Source organism: Triturus cristatus, chromosome 12 (assembly GCF_964204655.1).
Source record: "Triturus cristatus chromosome 12, aTriCri1.1, whole genome shotgun sequence".
NCBI classification, from domain to species: domain Eukaryota; kingdom Metazoa; phylum Chordata; class Amphibia; order Caudata; family Salamandridae; genus Triturus; species Triturus cristatus.
Window position 1 is genome coordinate 610,086,794 of NC_140595.1, and position 15,901 is coordinate 610,102,694.

At 46.1% G+C, this 15,901-nt stretch overlaps 1 long non-coding RNA gene across 1 annotated transcript; it reads right to left on the reverse strand.

The window, feature by feature from the left end:
- Positions 1-1,096: 1,096 nt before the first annotated feature.
- On the reverse strand, positions 1,097-4,567 carry LOC146776384 (uncharacterized). The gene is made up of 2 exons (XR_014972313.1): positions 4,450-4,567; positions 1,097-2,009 (listed from the first exon to the last, which is right to left on the reverse strand). It is a non-coding gene; the product is annotated as an uncharacterized LOC146776384 (long non-coding RNA).
- Positions 4,568-15,901: the final 11,334 nt, after the last annotated feature.

Consider the following 15,901-nt stretch of genomic DNA (forward strand, 5'->3'; position numbering starts at 1 on the left):
TCTTCGTTAATAAAAACAGAAAAACATTTGCTACTCTGCCTGTTCCACTAAAACAAAGGATAGATTTCGACTTATTCTGGTGTCTCAGAATTGCTCCTCTTTTACTGCGAGTAAAAACCTCTGTTAACCCTTCATCCAAGCTCGAGAGAACCTGTTACTCCTTCAGTGTTACCCTTACTAGGAAATAAGACCAACGTTTCACCAGCGAACCTTCCGCTGTCACTCACACTCAACTTTTGTACGAAATAGTCCCTAGATTAATACTGCCAGCCCTACGTAGCTTCTCAGTATTATTCCAACAGACGAGTAACCTCACTGCAGTGTGACTTCTGTCACCACCCGCTATTTATTTCCTCAGGAATTCTGGACAACATAAAACAAAGACGCTAACACTTTTTTTTTTTTTTAAACAAATTTTTATTGATTTTTACAACAGTACAAATCTTATAGCCAGTGGTTCCTAGCGGAAACATTGCATTTGTAAATGAAGGTAAAGAAAACAAGAACGTCTCCCACACTCCCACCATCCCTCCCCAGCCTCAGACTAACATTTTATACATGCCTATTGGTCAACCACACAATATGAAACAGTTATATACAATGTCACATGTACATTCCATGACATGAGCAGTACACACAAAGCTAAACTGTCCCACACTGTATTCTTCCTATTTGTTATGACCAAACCTTCACCACAGATGTGTTCCAGTTCTATGGTTGCAGGTCTATACGCTAACTCTTTTGTTAAACATAAATCAATAATCAATACCTATCACCAACTAGTCAATAATAACCATAACTCTGCTACCAGAAAACTGATCCAGCGGCATACCAACAACAGATACTCCAATACCATATGCTCACCTGGGCCCATTAAACTCACACACACAGTTGAGTAAACCGCTGGAGTCAAAGTTTATGATATGTTTTCACAATCTCCAAGATTAGCTTTTTCAATATTCCTAACTAACCTTTCACTGATCAAAAAGTTATTTCCTCTGGTCGATGGACCATTAGTTGAACTAGTTGATCGTGAAAATTGATCTAACTCTAAATTCTTACCTTTAATTCTTAAGTAAATAATCACAGACTCGGGAAGGTTTAAAATCTTTATCTAAATTTCAAGTGCATGTGAACCATCTCAAATACACAGTGCATTCGCCCTCATTCAGCAGAGAGAATAATCAATCAAACCATCATACAACATAACATGGACCTATTCAATGATCAGTGTCTAAGGAAAGAAGAAGATAGAGAGAAAAGAACATCTATGAACAACGTGAAGTTCTAATTACCAAGAATGGTGTAAAGACCAACCCCCTGGCCAAGGAGCTGGTAAGGGTCCCCTGGGTTAGGTCAGGCGACAAAGATTTCAGGACAGGATAGTTGACTTCTCTAGAATACCGACGACTGAGCCACACCCCTCTCTGACACTCTCTTCCTCCTCAAGATTCTTCGGCGATCTTATCTAACCCAATTAAATTAGGATAGAAGGTTCTGCATTTGATTCTTCATCAGCATCTCAAGCATCTCTCCCAGCATCAGCATCCCCGACTCTCAGACAGCATCCAGAGCTCTGCAGCATTCAGAAAATCTTCATCTGACTAACTAACTAAAGACTACCTCAGTTATACCTTTCGTCCTTAATGTTCCACCCACTAAAGTTTCAATATCGTAAAAATACGAAATCTAATTGGTCCGGCAAGGGGGGATGATCATCACACCATGCTTACGTGTCACTTTACTCAATTTGACAATTGTTTACAAACCCACCCCCTTAATTTTTATTCAAACTTTATTTCCCACCCGCATTCACATTTCATTTGAAACATTTGTTAATAATCTAATATGTGGGTCAACTCCATTGAACTTTTCTCAGGATCTTCAACACTCTTGACCTTGGCTTCTAGTAAAAAAGTCATGTCATCGTTCCGGGTTCACTTTCAGTCAGACATGCGCAGTCCTTCACTCAGTTTACTTCATTTATACATGAGAGGCCCAAATGCGCACTAATAATAAAATCAAAAGACAAAATGTTACTTTCACAAAATAAATGGTCTCTAGATATACCACCCATTTCTACTCTAACCCCCTTTACTTATTAATAGTTTCCCCGCATTAGCATTAGTAAAATAGCTTGTTTATTTTCAGCTACGCAGGTGCCATGCACGTAAGTCTTCAAGACTCCATTTTAGTGCCTTCTGCTCATGCACAATAATTTCCCTCCAAGCCTTAATCAGTCATACTGCGTGGATGCAGTTGACGCATGCGCAGTAAAGATTTCCCTGTTAAAGCGGTCTTAGTCCTTCGTTCGTATTACTCACGTTAGTAAACACATAAGCAAGCTTCACTAACCAGAGTGTTTGTGTGGTGCGCATTAATTTTAGACAAAACAAATTTAGTAACTGGTTAGTAAGTTAAAGGAGAGGATCGCTTACAAGCAAGTCTCTTTTCTACGAGTCCTTGCTCCATCTGTACCATCCAGTTAACGGGGTTCAGGGAAAACAAGACCTAAGCCAAGGTGAGCATCTGCAATTTCTCCTTCTTCAGGAAGGGCTTGTGAGGGGGCAGGTCTAGTATGGGGCAGTCCTAGGTCCTTTTTCTGCACCAAAAAGTAGCGGGAATAGCAACCATAGTATTCACAACCTACTTCTGGCACTAGCACTCTCTCTATGACTCCTTCGAACAACAGGGCCTGCATTTCCTGACAGAGCAAGAAGAGATGGCCCTCTGTCACCCATTCTGGGGATGGTGGCAAAGGTGGAGGGGTTTCCAAGAAAGGAAGGGCATAATCCCGCTGGACAATTTGAAGTACCCACTTGCCCAATGTTAATGCTTACCATTGGGGTAGATGGTGCTTGATAAAGGGACTCAGAGGTTGTGACAGCCAGAGAGGTAGAGGAATTGACAGCACGCTGGCTCTGGTTCCAACATACTCTGTGAGAGCTGCATCCATGGTCATTAAAAAGGCTGGGGGGCATGGTGACCTTGTGGGTATAGCTGGTATTGTGGGCGCAGCTGGGAACCCCTACCATAGCCATGGAAGGGGCGAAATGAGGAGTGCGGCTGGTGAAACGTCAGGGAAGAACCCAAAGTCTGGCAGTAGCATGACTCTCCTTAAACAGCTCGAGCACTGAATCGGCCTTGTTACCGAACAGGTGGAAGCTGTCAAAAGGGTAGGTCCATCAGAGCCGAATGAACATCCTCTGAGAAGCCAAATGATCAGAGCCAGGCATGGTGGCATACTGCCCCTGTGGAGGCTATAGTCCTGCAGAGCAAATCAGTGGTACCCAACCCACACCACATTGCTGCATCTCTTTCCTCAATAATGGGCAGGTTCACTATGGCTCAGGCCTCTTCTGAGACAATGGGCAGCACTTGTACAACCGTGTCCTACAAAGTGTGAGAGCATCGTCCCAAGGGGCATGCAGTGTTCATCGACCAGAAAGCTAAGCTGGTGGAAGAGAAGATTCTCTTTCTGAAGGTGTCAAGCCTCTTGGATTCCCTGTCCGGAGGGCGAATGTGCTGAGATGAAGTTTGGCAGTCAAGGCCCGAACCACCAGGCTCTCGGGCATCGGGTGAGAAAAGCTGGGTCCCCAGAAGCAGGGCAGGGGCGACAGTCAATCCTCCTGTGCACTGGAACACCAGTGTAGGGCTTGGACAAAGTCCCCAGGAGAGTGTCATTGAGGGCTTTTTTAAAGGGGAGCAGGGTTCTGAAGGGGATAGACCTGGCTGAAGGACCTCTGTTAAGAAGTTAGTCTTGACCTGGATAGAGGGAAGCTGTAGGTCAAGGACCTCTGCTGCCCAACTCTTACCACAGCAAAAGACGTGCCTTCCTCTGTGGCAGGTGCTAGAGACTAGACCAGGCCAGCATCTGGGACATGTCCAGTCTACTCTATTTTCCAACTCCTCGTACAGTTGCCATCTTGGTAGGGATGGGCCATCCCATCAAAGGGGTTAAGAACAGGTAGGTGTCATCGTTACCCCCCGCAACTCCCCAACGTCCAATTCCAGGCTTGTCCCCAGAGGCAGCATATTTAGCCAGACAGTTGAAGTGATCTGGTCGGAGCCGTGGTTGACATCGAGTGGCGCTGTCTCAGAGTCAGACAGGACGATGGGGTCTACACCATCGAACGGCACCAGCAACATTAGGTCAGAGGGAGTAGCTCAACCTCCCAATCCCAGTCTGCTCTAGAGAGCCTCTCTCGAACTCCGTGGTTTGCCCTTCTAACAAATGAATTTGTCACATTCTTTCTGCAGCAGGGATACTTCCTAGTCGGTAAGTGCCACCGGTAATTGCCGTGAGCCACTCACCTGAAAACCAGGTTGTTTGATGGGGTGACATTATTCCCTGAATCCCAGTAGGAATTAATGAGACAGCGACTGGTAACACCGCTCTCCAAAACATTCCTAAGGGGAAGGGGGGTTGGAATGAGAAAAGAGAAATACCAGCTTCTTTGAGGGTGTTGCGTTTTTGCGTCAGGAATTCCAGACTCAGAGCAGCATCTTTTCTGGGTACGAGACCGCTGGACTTGAGGGACTTAGTTGTTGAGGGAAGCTCAGATCTGTAAGAAGAGGAAGACAATTACCATCAAGTGACTAAAATGATTTGCACACTATCTCACATACAGAGCAATACACTTGAGAGATTGCAAAACCCACATGAGATTACAGCAGTGCTCCAGTGATCAATGCTAAGTCATGAAGAGGGCAATGATCACCCAGTGATCTGCATGAAGAACGCAAATCAGATAAAGCATGCGTTGTGTACCAACACTGACACTTTAACTTCTGCTGTGAACATCCTGCAACCATAATCAAAGTTTAATAATCATGATTGTACAATAGTTTCAAAGTTTCCTTTTAAATGCTGTCTTTATAGTCCCAGTCGTGCTTTCTGTAGAGCTGCTAATACAAGAATTACGTTCTCCACAAATGTGCACTCCTTTACACTGGTACTGCTATGATGGAACACGTTTTCCCAATGTCGAAACATACCATACAGAAGTCATTGTCCTTGCTTTTGTGGGAATACACTTGCGCCTTTCAACTAACATCTTCGCGTCTCTGCGCACTATGAGCAAAGTTTTTTTTACCTGACTGCAGATACGAGGGAAACGATGTCCACATGTTCTCTTTTGAGCTGCTCTTTCACCATAGGAATTACAGGGCATGCGGAGAGTGCAGCAGGAGCTGAATAAGGAGCTCTGGGACTTGGCTCTCCGGAGGAGGCTGACGAACGATGAATGTGCGATGCAGAGAACCGGTGATACGAAGACTGGAAACAGGCGAGTGACTACAACATCGAGACGAAGTCGAGCGCTGCTCGTTCATCAGCACAACTTTAAATAGCCAACAATTCACGTGCCCTTGAGAGTTCAAATGTTCAAGTCATTATCATATTTGCTCAGAAACACAGGAACATTCTCCGATGGACGCTGACACAAATGGCGCATCATTAATACAACCAAGCTCACGTGGAGAACGGAAAGAACCGTTATGCAAAATACTTTTGGCCGTTAACACGAGGCTTCAATTAGGAAATGAACTGCACACAGCAAGTGGCTCAGGTGTCTAACCTTTTACAAACAAGCATTGGTACAGATAATGGGCAGGACATACCCCATACAAACAATGATTCCAACAAAGGATATTACTTGCCCTTACAGAAATATAACCTAGCACCATGCGTGACCATTAATGATGGGAGTCACTGGAGTGTGTAACCAGGCAGTGGCCAGCAAGGTGCTCATAACAGTAGCTCCTGAAACGTTAATCCCCTAACTTTAATATAAACATAACTCCCTCAATTGATGTGCAGAGAGATAGCGCTCCCTCCCATTTATTAACCAAATTAGGCCAGATGTAACTTGCTGGTCAGACGATGTTCCCTTTCAGATCTGACGGTACCCTGTAGTGGAGCATTTTTTGCATGCATTGCAGTAATTTATTGAGAGGTTTACTCTTGCCACAACATCATTTTTTTTCTCCAGGTGCCACTGGTTACGGTGAATAAGGCTCTGATCCTGGTTCCTGTTGCCCATCGTGGTCATTACCAATAGATCTCTTCTGTCCTCCACTGATTTCACGCAATTAGTTCTGCCTTGCGGTGTGCAGATCAGAGTGGACAGAAATGCCCATCTATAGGAAATATGCCTCAGTCGAAGGTCTATCATAACATTAATAAGGGCTCTTATTGTCATCATAGCTTGAGAGATGTCTTGGAAGAGTTATAGAGTAATCTTCAAAGTCTATGGTTACTTGTCAATGTTATGCTCTTTCTCCAGAACACATTGGGCCTCTCTCCAAGACCTTAGGGCAGTCCAAGCTCAAGTGGGACGTGAATCGTTGAGCTTGGAGCCAGTAATGCTGTTTGCAGAGTAGTTGATTTTGGCCCCTTAGAAGCCAGAGTCAGTAGCAAAGCCAGGAGAGGCAAATCCCTTGGCGTCGGGAACAAAGGTAGCACCTGGGGCTGAAGAAGGAAGTGGTTGATCGGCGCTGAGGGAAGACCCACCAACAAAGGACTAAAAGGCACCCCAAAAGATCCCATGGGTTTGAAGGTGCTCTGGAAGTACCAATACCCATTTGAAGATATCAAACATTGCGTTAATAAATGTAGGATCCAAGCCGGGAGTAGGAATCTCTGGGTCAGCCTGGGAACCTGGAGGCTCCTGAAGTAGAGTGGGGCCTGGCACCGGAGACAGAGGAGATGGCAGGATCTCAATGAGCTCTAGCTCAGACAACATCCCGTCAGGGGAAGGCAAGTGTCTACCTGACTTATCTTTGGATGAGACACATTTGGAGAAGTCACTATATCTGCTCTTTTGAGCTTATGTCAATTTTTCCTGGAGGATCTATAAGACGGAGACTCCAGCGACCTTGTATGAGGGTAAGATTTAAGTTTGCCTCTACAATCATCCCAGACTTTGGCCTAAATAACTTTGCCTTCCGCTCCTTGATGGCCTGGGGGATCATGCAAAGGCAAGACTGGTATGACTTTGTGTCATGGTCAGACCGCAAAAATCAAAAATATTGTGAGAGTCTGTGATAAGCATTTGACTCTCCGTTCCTTGATGGCCTTGGGGATCATGCAAAGGCAAGACTGGTATGATTTTGTGTGATGGTCAGACTGCAAACATTACAAATATTGTGGGAGTTTGATGGGCATTTGACTCTCACTGTCTCTGCATGGTTTGAACCCTATGAGCTTGAAGAGAGACACTCTAGCACAGCACCAAAAGTATTCTGAAATTTGTGTGGGGTTACTAATCTTTTCAAAAGGACGAGCTCTGGAACCACCTCAAAGGTGCAGAAAATTGGGACTGACATCAGGGTGCTGGGGTGGGTACTTTAGGGCTCCAGTGACATTAATGTAGCGTGGTTTCTGGGACTAAGGTGGAGCTAGTGTGTGAAGTACAAGCAGGGAACAGCTATTGGAAAACTTCCAGATCCAGTCTGGTGCCAATGATATTAGAAAGGCAAGGAATATGCTGGTGGAATTATCCATCAGAATCTCATTGTAATTCTTCCACAACTAGGAGCATATTAATCAAAGAGCCATCGGGGCACTTAACTGATAATCTAGGGCCTCATGTACAAAAGTATGTAACAGTTGCAAAGCTTACGAATTACACAAACACAGAACCTGGGACCATAAAGCATCCTTTAGCAATGTATTACTGCCTTTTATGAGTTGGAAAAGCTGTTCTAATGTGCATAAGGACTTTTAAAGTCTGTACCGAATCGGAAATAGGAGGGGGGGGGGAAAGGGGTATTCCCATCCTATTTAGGGGACACAATGCAATGTGTTAATATTGTTTTGCTACCTCAATAAAGATCACAAACCATTGATCAGATACGGATATCTCAAAGGGGTTGGCCTCCCATTATGGAATCACATCTGGCAACCTCATGGGGAGTAGTCAGAGGAACAAGGGCCCATTGCCTGTTCCTGCAATATGTTTCTGAACAGGAAACTTAAAAATAAATGAATAAATCTATCCCTTTGATGACATAACCTGCATTTAAACACAATAAAAAAGTTTTGTGCTTGAAAAAGCAAATCCAGCTGAACTGGTTAGAAGTAGGGGGAGGAGACAAGATGGCGGACTGACGCCATCTCTAGGAACAGTCTGCGGAGGCTCCCGAAAATCGGATCTCCCTGCCAGCTTATGAAGTATTTAGCTAGCAGGAACGTTGTTTGTTGAAAAGCGCATATGAAAGACATTGATAATTGAAGGCGTTTTTTGAGAGAAAAGGAGAAGAGAAAAACAATCGGCTTGAAGGCTCACCGGTGTCTGATGCAGGCGATATCCCGGATCTGCATCAGGTGCTCGTCATCTGTGCTGGTGGCTGCGGGGCTCCCGGTCTGGCGTTCTCCCTTTTGCTGCCACATTGGCCCCATCCACTTCTCAAACATCGCTTCAAGTGCTCGCGGGACAAGCCGTCAGCCGGTGAGTTCAGCCACCAGCGCAGCCGCCAGCGCGAGAGCAGACGCAGCAGCGGGGGCCTCTGAAAATTTCCAGGCGGAGAGGGCGGTTGATACAGTGGAGTGTGTGGACGCCGCGGAAGCCGTGAACGCTCACAAGCTAAACGTGAGACTGGGTAGACCAGTTGTCCAGTATCTGCAGTTAAGGAAATCAGCAGAACTCACGGAGATTGCTACAGTGTTTCCTAGCGGTAATCACTTAGTAGAAACAATCATAAATGCCATTTCCAATAAGCAACAGAGTTGCATTATGCCCGTACTTCAGAGCCCCGCGAAACCAAATCAGCTACAGCAGCTCTCCCATGCTAGGGCACAGATTTCAGAAAATACAGGCAATACGTCTACGGGAATAATTGAGACGGAAGAGGCGGAAGCTTTAGGGATTGAGACTGAGTCCAGGACTGTGGGAAATCATGGAAATTAAGTGAATGGCGAAAATTGCATGAGTGTTGGGAACGATGAAACCCCCGACAACGATTTAGAATGGCAGCGTGCTGATATCTCCACAGATGATTCTGAGGGCTTTGCTCGCTCTGGCAAGGACGCTAGCAGTCTAAACACTCCCGAGGGGGTCCAGGATGAGGGACAGCACTCTAGAGACCTACCAAGGGATCAACGGCTTCGAAGAGATGTAAAGAAGAAAGCACCGGTAACGGTGACTCCTTCAAAAAAGGATCTCAAGGCCTAAATAATGAAAGACCCGAAGAAGATGATAACTACTGCTAATATTGGGTCGGGGAAAAAGAAAATAACACAGGCCAAAGAGCTAACAAATAGCAGCCCCATGAGGAAATGGGTTCAGGCTAAAGGAGGAATAAAAACAGTGATTGCCAGACTTTCGGATGTGAGATTAATTGACGGAGGGATCGAAGGGGGATCCAGCGGAACTACGGTAGTTAAAGGTGTGGACTGCTCCATATCTGAACCATACTTAAATAAGACAAGGGTATCTGGTGGATTTTGCGAAGTAGGCCATGGTGTGATATCTTCAGCGCCTGGTCCTCCTCTCCCTCCGTCCTCATTATTTCCAATATCTCCACTCTCTCATATGTTTCATCCAGCTGAGGATCTTCAGAATAATGGGGCTCAGGGTAATGAAGCTGCAATACTTTCAATGATCTTGCAAGCCTTGAAGGATCAGAGGGAGGAAACAAGAGAGCTCTTTGCTCAAGTCAGGGTGGATAATCACAATATTCAGCAAGCCCTGAAGGAGGCAACGGAGAAAGTTGGGGCTGTGACGGAAGAGCTAACTGAGCTCCAGCAGAGAGTTGTTTGTACAGAAGAGACTACATCTAGAACTGCAAGCTCGGTCCTACAGCATGAAGACCAACTTAGGAACATACAACTTAAACTGGAGGATCTTGAAAACAGGCAGAGGAGACAGAACCTAAAACTGTTTGGAATACCTGAAGGCCAAGAAGGAGCTGATCCTAGAGCCTATATAGTCCAGATCTTGCAAAAAGCTTTCCCTGACCTTGGAGACTGGGATTGGGACTGCCAGATCCAGAGGGTCCATAGACTCCCAATCGTACAACGCCGGCAAGATTCTCGACATCCAAGGCTGTTTTTGCTCTACTTTGGCAACTTTTTGTTGCGACAAGCAGTGTCTCTAAAAGCTGGTCCTAGATCCCCGATAGCTGTTGATTCTCATTTCACATTCTTCCGCTCAGATTTCTGTAAAGCTACTATGGATAGAAGATGGCAACTAAGACAGCTAATCGACCCATTAAAGGACATGGGGGCTCAAGTTTTTTTGCAGGAGCCTACTCGATTGAAGATCATGAGAGGGGGGCAAACTTACTTCCTTTTCTCTAAATCAGATGTGAATGAAATGTTACAGAAATGGCAAAAGGAGGGGGCCGCCTAGATCTAGATTGTTTTGGCATTCTCTCTTTTTCTCTCTCATATCTATATTTACTTCTTCATTGTTGACAAAGTGGGGAGGTGTGCTTTTTTGGGAGCCAACGTGGGGACTGGGTCCCATATGGCTGCCACTCCAACGGCAGCTGAAATAAGTTGATGATTCCTCCTTCTAGAAACAGGGTGGGGGGGGAGGTTTTGGGTTGGGGGACTAGGTGCTGGGTGGGGTCACAGCTGTGGGCAAAAAAATAAACATGAGGATATCACGAAATAAGGGGACAAAGGTTAGGATGGCTACAGATTCTATCAACAGGGAAGAAAGCAGAGGATCACTAGCGAGATGGAATGGGTGAGATGTCTAGCCTGGAATGTGGCAGGCTTGAATAGAAGGAATAAGAGGCGGCTAGTCTCGGAAGAACTCAAAATATATAATCCACAGATAGTGTTGCTATCAGAAACACAAATTTCTTATAAAGATAGAGGTTTACTAAAGCAACTAGGATATGATGTAGTTGTTAGCTCTGATCAAAGTGCCTCAATACGAGGAGTTGCTATTTTAAAACATAAGCGATTTAGAGCTGATGTTGGCAAAATAATCTCAGATAAAGGGGGCAGATGGGCTATAGCACAGCTAGGGATAGAAGGCTGTAAATATGTTTTTTGTGTACTATATGGCCCGAATATAGACGATCCTTCAGTTATAGACCGGGTAAACATAGAGCTGCTAAACTGGGAAGGGGAATGGGTCGTAATGGGGGATTTTAACTGTATTATGAATTATGAGATCGATACCACTAGACGATGGGCTTTCCAGAGGATGCAGAAGACTCGTGCCGCAATCAAGGAACTAGGCCGACTACATGCTATAAGGGATGCGTGGCGGGTATTAAACCCAAATATAGCAGGATATACTTACTACTCGGCCGCACATAAGTTATTCTCTCGAATATACATGGCCTGGGTTTCTGATAAAATCTTAGAATCAAGCACTATGGAGATCTGCCCAAGGGTCACTTCTGACCACAATCCCGTTATTCTGTCATTTAAAATGTCAGGGGAGAGAAAGAGACCTAGGTATTTCTCTTTCCCCAGATATTTACTGTCAGATGAAGATTTCGTAGTCCAGATTAGGAGACATCTGAAGGAATTTCTTGAAATAAACATCGACTCAGCCTCGCCTACTGTAGTATGGGATGCATGCAAGGCCAGTATCAGGGGATTTTCCCAGCAATTTATTTGGAGACAGAAGGATGAGTGTAAGAAGGAAACAGAAAAGACTATTACAAATATTCTTACGGTTGAGAATATAAAGGCAGAGGCATTATTAAGGGGCCTTCCAAGCGTAGAGGACTTGGGATACACTTTAATTGATCTAAAGTCTGCATTGAAAAAGACATTTAGGGAAAAAAGTATAGTTAAACTAAATAAATATTGGCTAACCCAATATGAGGGTGGGGAAAAAATAGGGAAGATCCTGGCGCATAAGGTGGCTGATGATAAGGCTAAGACTCTCATAAAGTCGATTAAAGGGCCTAACAATGCGGTCTACGAGTGTCCAAACCAGATATTAGAGCAATTTGCTAATTATTACCAAGAACTGTATACTCCAGAGAATCGACCTTAACTGGATGATATTGAATATGCTACTTACCAGTATGCATCTGTTCTTGGCATGTAGGGCTGCTGACATTCATATCTGTGCATAGATCGCCGCCTAGTGTTGGGTCCGGATGTTTGCACGTTGTTGTCCTGGAAGAGTCTTCGAAGTATCCTGGGATAGGTGACTCCTCCCCTGGACTACAGTGCGCATGGGCATCCTCTCCATCCTCAGATTGTTTTTCGCCATTGTGGCAGTGATGGAGTAGAGACAGAAAGTGATGACCATGCTTACAGTAATTCTGAGAGCTGCAGCTGTTACAGGCGCCGGGGAGGAGGGAGGGCGATATGAATGTCAGCAGCCCTACATGCCAAGAACAGATGCATACTGGTAAGTAGCATATTCAGTTCGAGGCATGTGGGCTGCTGAATTCATATCTGTGCATAGAATACATAGCAGTACCTCCTATTAGCGGCGGCTACCAGTGCCAGCTGCAGCGGTCTGAAAAAGAGTTTTGAGAACAGCCTGTCCTACAGCTGCCTGCTGTTTTGATTGCACGTCCACACAATAGTGTTTGGAAAATGTGTGTGTAGTGGACCAGGTGGCTGCTCTACATATATCATGCAAAGGGATGTTTCCTAGGAAAACCATGGAGGCCCCTAACTTACGTGTTGAGTGGGCTCGTGGTGAAATCGTTAATGTGCGTTTAGCCTTTTGATAGCAAATTTGAATACATTTAACGATCCATCTGGTTATACCTGCTTTGGAGATAGCGTTACCTTTGTGGTGTGGGGCAAAAGCAACGAAAAGTTGTTTTGTCTTCCTAAAGATTTTAGTCCTGTCGATATAGTACATGAGGGCTCTCTTCACATCTAGTGTATGGAGTGCTCTTTCTGCGACAGTCTGTGGGTTTTGAAAGAAAACATGCAGTTCAATAGTTTGATTCATGTGGAACTGCGATATGACCTTGGGCATGAATTTGGGGTTGGTACGTAGTACGACCCTGTTGGCGTGAACCTGTATAAATGGCTCTTGAACGGTTAGTGCCTGGAGTTCACTAACTCTTCTTAAAGAAGTGATCGCCACTAGGAAAGCTACTTTCCAGGTAAGGAATTGAATCTCGCATGAGTGTAGAGGTTCAAAGGGTGGACCCATCAGGCGTGTGAGGACCAAGTTGAGGTTCCACATTGGAGCCGGTGGGTGGCTTGGAGGAATTACTCGTTTGAGTCCTTCCAAAAATGCTTTGATGGCAGGCACTTTGAATAAAGAGAGGTGCTGCCTGTTCTGGAGATAGGCTGATATTGCGGTCAAATGGACACGTATAGAGGTGTACGCCAGATTGCATCGGTACAGGTGTAAGAGGTAACAAATTATGTTTTGGATGGATGCGTCTAGCGGGTTAATGTCATTATTATTGCAGTAAATGACGAACCTTTTCCATTTGGCTGCATAGCAAGCTCTGGTAGTGGGTCTTCTAGCTTCCTTAATGATGTCCATACAGTCAAGTGGCAGGTTTAGGTAGCCAAACTCTAGGACTTCAGGAGCCAGATCGCCAGGTTCAGCTGTTGCGGATCTGGGTGCTGAATCTCTCCATGGTTCTGCGTCAAATGCGCGGGTTTGATCCGCAGCCTTTGATGCGGCACCACGGAAAGTTCGAGAAAAGTGGTGTACCATGGCTGGCGTGCCCACGTTGGAGCAACCAGGACGAGTGTCAGGGAGTGTTGTCTGAGTTTGCGAGCCACCAACGGTATCAACGCTGGGGGAAAAGCGTACGCAAATCTGCCGGACCAGTTCATCCATATCGCATTGCCCTGCGATTGTGGATGTGGGAACCTGGCGGCAAAGCTTTGGCATTTTGCGTTTTCGCTTGTGGCGAATAGGTCTATCTCTGGATGACCCCATTGCTGGAAGTACGGTTGGAGTACTGATGGGTGTAACTCCCACTCGTGCATCTGGTGGCTGTGTCTGCTGAGCAGATCCGCCATCTGGTTGTCCTTGCCGGGGAGGTGTTCTACCATGAGGAACATGTTCCTCTGAATGGCCCACTTCCACATGCTCTGAGCCAGATGAGACAACTGTGGAGAGTGTGTTCCTCCCTGCTTCAGTATGTAGTACATGGCGGTCATGTTGTCCGTCCGGATCAACACGACTTTGTTGCACAAGTGTACTTTAAATGCTTTCATTGCCAGGAAGATTGCCATCAATTCCAGGAGGTTGATGTGCATCTTCTTTTGTTGTGTTGTCCATAGTCCCTGCACTGTGTAGTGGAGTACATGAGCTCCCCATCCCTGGAGAGACGCGTCCGCTGTCAGTATTATTTGTGGAACAGGCTCTTGGAACGGTCGGCCCTTGCAAAGGTTTTGTGGATTCCACCAATGCAGAGAGTTGTATGCCCGACCGCTCACCAACACTAGGTCTTTCAACTGTCCTTGAGCCTGATTCCACTGACGTGCTAAGCACTCCTGAAGCGGGCGCATATGTAGTCTCGCGTGTGGGACTATGAAAATGCAGGAGGCCATCATGCCTATCAACTGCATGAACACTCGCGCGGGAAGGGAGTGTTGTGGTTTGAACTTGGAAATCAGCATTTGCATGCTGTTGATTCTCACTAAATTTGGCTGAGCTGTGGCCGTCAGAGTGTCTATGGTCGCACCTAGGTACTGTTGTACGTGTGCGGGTTGGAGATGGGATTTTGGGTAATTTAGTGAGAACCCCAGGCTGTGAAGGAGGTGAATGGTGCGGGACATGTGGCTGGCACATTGCTGGGCTGACTTTGCTTGAACAAGCCAGTCGTCCAGGTAAGGGTAGACGTGTATGTGCTGCCTCCGTAGATGTGCCGCCACAGTAGCTAGGCACTTTGTGAAAACTCTGGGTGCTGTTGTCACGCCGAAGGGAAGGACTTTGAATTGGTAGTGCTGCCCCTGAACTGTGAACCTGAGGTATTTTTTGTGTGAGGGGTGAATGGGTATGTGGAAATACGCATCTTTGAGGTCCAGTGTGGCCAGGAAGTCTCCCTGCTTGAGCAGCGGGAGGACTTGCTGTAAAGTAAGCATGTGAAAATGCTCGGAGAGAATGTAGCGGTTCAGGGGTCTGAGGTCTAGTATAGGTCTGAGTGACCCGTCCTTTTTCGGTATTAAAAAGTACAGGGAGTACACCCCCGTACCTTGCTCGTGGACGGTTACGACCTCTATTGCGCCTTTTAGTAGCATACTTAGCACTTCCTGCTGTAAGAGCGTTAAGTGCTCTGATGACATAGGACGGTGTTTTGGAGGTATTGTGGGTGGAGTTGAGGTTAATTCTAGGCAGTAACCGTGTTTGACAATATCTTTGACCCACCTGTCCGTGGTGATGGAGTTCCACGTGGACAGGAACCTTTGTAGCCTTCCCCCGACAGGTGTTATGTGGTCGGGAGGAAGGGAGAGGGCGTCACTGTTTGTTCTTGGGGGAGGACCTGGTGTTGCCGTATCCGCGTCCTCTGCCCTTTGTGCTTGAGCCACGATAACCACCCCGGGTGTTCTTATCGTAGGAGCTTTGTGTGTTACCCTTGTTGTAGGTTTGCTGTGACCCCTGTCCTCTACCTGTTCCTCTATTTCCGGGGCGACGAAAAGAGCCGCTCCGAAAGGACTGCGTTTGGAGAGCCCCCATGGACTTTGCAGTGTCCGTGTCCTTTTTTATTTTCTCTAGGGTGGTGTCAACCTCTGGCCCGAATAAGTAGTCGGGGTTGACAGGCTGGTTGAGGATGTTATTTTGTACCTCAGGTTTGAATCCGGAGATTCGCAACCAGGCGTGTCGTCGCAACATGACGCTAGTGTTTATGGCTCTGGCAGCTGTATCCGCGGCATCCAGTGCACACTTAATGGATGCGTTTGTGAGGAGTTGTCCCTCCCTGATGAGGATCTCTGCTCCTTCTTTAAATTGGTCAGGGAGATGTTGGAGTAATTGTTCTAATGTGTCGT